Below are 4,657 nucleotides of genomic sequence, written 5' to 3' on the forward strand. Positions count from 1 at the left end.
GCATGTGGTGCTGGGGGATTGAACCGCGGTCCCTGTGCTTTGCTAAGCTTGTTCTAAGTAGGTGCTTTAGCCCACTGAGCCATCTCACCAGCCCCCTCAAATTCTTAATAAATGTAATAGTGTAATAGTGTAAACCAGTGGTGGTGATTCTGTTGCACACTGGCCACAGCAGGGTGTTACCACGGAGTGTTCTAAAATGTTCCTCACTGTTCTCAATAAAGATACCAATATTTCAATATAAAAAAATAAAAATTCAAAAAATGTTCAAACTAAGAATCCAATAATTATAAAAGCTGCTTGATGTTATTAAGTCACTATAGATATCTAGGACAAAATTACATCCTACTGTATACTTACTAGAATGGCTAAAGTTAAAAAATCTGATAATGCCAAGTTCTGACAAGGTTACAGAGTAACTAGAACTCATTATTAATGAGGATGCATAATGGTAAAGCCACTTTGGAAAATAGCATACTGGTTTCTTATACGATTAAGTGTAGATTTAGCATGTATGTATTAAATTGCTAGGGCTCCGAAACAAAATACCACAGACTAGAGAGCTTCTCATTGTTTTCCTTTTTTTTTTTTTTTTTTTTGTATTATAGACAAGGGTCTACAGGGTGTTCAGAGTCTCACTACTAGATTGAACTCGTAGTAATCCGGCTCTTTACAGCCTCCCAAGAGCTGGATTACAGGTACAGACCACTACACCCAGTCTCAACTGTGGTCTCAGCACGCCTTCCCCCCACCCCAGGGGCAGGGCCAGCACAGCAGGCCTGGGGATTGAACCCCCAGCCCCTATGCTTGCTTGTCGTTCTGTTTTCCTAATTTGGGAGTTCATTACTATAAGTCTTCCTCTGAGGGTTGCTCTCACTGCATCCCACAAAGTCTGGTAAATTGTGTTTGAATTTTCATTGGATTATAGTTATTGTTTAATTGTTTTATTTCATCCATGAGTCATTGGTTGCTCAGGAGGATGTTATTTAATTTCCATGTGTTTATAGAGTTTTTTTCAGCTTGTCATTGATTGCCAATTTTATTGCACTGTGGTTAGATGATATGCACAGGATAATTTCAAGTCCTTCGTTTTAAGCATATTCTATGGGTTACTATGTTGCCTATTTTACAGACCATCCCATGTGAAGTTGAAAAGAATGTGTATTCAAATGTTGTTGGGTGGAACATGGTGCAAACATTTATTAAGTCCACTTGTTCAAAGGTTTGGCTCAGATCTGCTATATCTCTGCTAATTTCTTGGCTGGTAAGATCCTTCATTACATTTGTATTATTGCCTATTTTATTTTTCATATTCATTAAAATTTGTCATACAGTTGGGTGCTCCCATATTTGGTGCATATGCATTTATGATCAGGGATTGAACCCAAGTCCTTACACTTATCAGGCAGGTGGCTTAGGCCACTGAGCTAACTCCCTAGCCTAGTTTTACCCTAATAATTATGTAGTGACCTTATTTTTCTCCTTTGATCATTCTTGGCTTAAAGTTGACACTGGTGGTAAAAAGCATGGATGATGGCCACTTTACCTGGGAGCCAGATGGCTGCAAGCAGATCCAGAATGTATGGGGCATTTTTAATTTTTGTGCCATGGAAGTTAGTAGCCCCCACTCTTGGTAGATAGCCTCATGTACACGGACAGCTGCAGAGACATACCTGCTGTCCAAGCTCTTCTTGACTTGATGGTTTATGTTGAGAAATCTGCTGTGATTTCATGGGCTTTCCTTTATATGTGATCTATTTCTTTTCTCTAACAGCTTTTAATATGATATTCTTCTGCTGAATTTTTGATTTCTTGATTATTCTGTGTCTGGGTGTAGGTTGATTTCAGTTGATGCTAATTGGAGTTCTGTATGCCTCACTTACTGTGTGTCAGATTCTTTTCCCATGCTTGGGTTGTTTTCTGCTATCACTTCTGCAAGTAGTCTTTTTATGTCATTTGTGTTAACTTTCTTTCTCATTCACACCTATGTTGTCTGATGCTGTTCATCTTTGCATCATCTTGAGTTATTATTTCCTGTTCCTTGTGATTTTTAAAAGATCTTTCCATTCCTAGTGACAAGCTATAGCAACAGTGTCTTCAGGGTCTGAAAGTCTATCCTCAGTTTCATTCAAACAGTTTTGCCAGGTAGATATTTATTTATGTATTTATTTATGTCTCACTACATAGCTCAGACTCATAGAGATCATCCTGTTTCAGCCTCCCCAGCTCTGGGATTACAGGCCTGTGCACCACACCAGTTTTTGGTGGCCAACACAGTGCGCCTGGGCTTCTAGGGCTGGTACAGCATGCAGTATCAGGCATTGAACCCAAGTCCTTACACTTATCAGGCAGGTGCGTAGACCACCGAGCTACCTCCCCAGCCCAGTTTTACCAGCTTTTAATGGAATTTTTAATTTCATGGATATCTCCTTAAATCTGTTTCATGCATTCTAAGTCTTTCCTATATTGTTCATTCAAGGTTTCCTTCATTTTTCTATGCTCCTCCATTTTTTTAACCTATGTCTTCTTTAGATATGATTAGTATCTCTTTCATTATGGTCATCATTTCTTTTTTTACCTGAGAGGTTATTTCTGATCTGATTTCTTCTATACCTTCTGGGACATTTTAGGTATGTGACTTCCAATTTCTTCTATGTTGATATGTCCTGAACTTGTTCTGGGTGAGCTAGAGGCCTGAGATTCTATTTTGCTCCTTCATGTCTCATTTTCTATTTTAGAAAGAACTCCTTATTTTGGTTTCTGTGGTGATACTTGTGAAATTTTGATACTAGATAGCTATATCACTACTATCAAGGCCACTCTTGGAAAAGTCTGTTTTTCATGAGTATCTTCTGTGTGCTAGAGATTCTGGGTTAGTGTTTGTCCCAAGATCCTGCCTTCCCAATTAATTGAGAATGGCATGTTGGTTTCCATTTGGCACTGTCCTCCCTCTTTAGGTGTAGGGCTCTGATGAGGTTATGACTCCAGTGCTTCCCAATATTGTTACCCAAGGGAGAATAAGTAATTAAAACAGATATGACATCATAGCTACAGTAGTACAATTAACAATAATGATAATATCAAGCAAAATTTAGAAATTGAAAAACTTTAGAAACTATTGATTTTGTGCTTTAGATCATAGAAGCAATATATAGTTATATTTTTTCTTTCTAAATTAATTTTATTGAGAAAGAAATAGCAATGAGACAGTTTCAAAACAGGTTAGTAGAGGGAAATGGCTCAGTAGGATAAGCGCTTGACTGGCAAACACAAGGATCTGAGTTCAATCCCCGGTTCTGCCAAAAAAAACCCCACAAAAAACAGGTTAGTAGAACAGTTACAAAAATTAATACACTGCGTATTGTTGTCTTCGTAGTAGTTATTCAGATTACGAGATGCAGACATGATATCTTGTCTAAACACTATTAATACAAATCTTTCTTCTCAATGAACTAAGAGAAAGTAGCTGTATATCTATCCTATTTTCTATATACAGATATGTATATATATTTTTTCCAGTACAAAATGGTCCTTCATTTATATTTCCCCTTTTAGTTTATTTTTGTCAGAGATGGGTATTCCATTGCCATTCAAATATTGTAGGTGCGTGAATTCAGCAAAATAATCCAATATAGTCCAGTAGTCCATAATAGTAGTGGGTTATCCATAGGACTGGCAATGTCAGAAGTTGTTGACTTGAGCCTTTTACAGCTCAGCTTTTTATATCTCATTTTTATACTTTTCTGCTGGATCATTAAGACCAAGATAAAGCAAGACTTATATAACAAAAAATGTAACTTTTGTATCTGACAAGGTCAGTCAAATCCCCTCAGGATTTACCCTGAAACTATGTACAGCAGCTTGCAGATCCTTTGTGAGGGTCAGCCATCTGGATGAGTCACGGCCATTGCTTGAACAATTTGCTCTCTGCGAAAGCCTGAGAGAATTTTTTCTCTCTAGGTGACTCTCCTTAGGCACACTCTACATCATCAATCACTTTCCTCTGTAGCCCTGTAATCTCCTTGATCAGAAAATTTGGGATACCACTGAGTTACAGCATGTTATAGTACAGGTTCTCTTATGTCTTGTGTCCTCACTGACCCTGACAAATCATAAATAGGGAGTTTTTAATTGTAGTGTTTCCATTTGTTAGAGTAGATTTACCCAGTGTTCCTCTGGCCAGGCCAGTTGCAAGGTTCTAGGTGCTTCCCATTGTGTAGGGAATTGGGCCAGACACCTGGATTTCTCTGGCCAAGTTAGTTGTCCAGGATCCCAAGTGCTTCATCACTTGTTGCCCATCCCACAGTACGGGGGGTGAGGGGAGGATGGGCTGTTGGAATCAATGCTATGCATAACTGCCAAACAAATAAATAGATTGTAGTACATCTGTATAATAGAAGTACTACTCAGTAATAAAAAATAATTAACTTCTGTTACAAGTGAAAACATGATTGATGATGAACACAAAACAAAAGGAGGGGCTCTTAATGGCATTATGCTAGCATAGACTCAACAAAAATAGAGGAGCCAGGCACAGTGGTGCACACCTGTAATTTTAGCACTTGGGAAGCTAAGGCAGGAGATTGCCTTGAATTCAAGGTCAACTTGCACTGGATAGTATGACCAGTGTCTCAAAAAAGAAACAAAACAAAAAGAAAAT

The sequence above is a fragment of the Octodon degus genome, unplaced genomic scaffold (assembly GCF_000260255.1).
Source record: "Octodon degus isolate 3935 unplaced genomic scaffold, OctDeg1.0 scaffold00007, whole genome shotgun sequence".
NCBI classification, from domain to species: Eukaryota; Metazoa; Chordata; class Mammalia; order Rodentia; family Octodontidae; genus Octodon; species Octodon degus.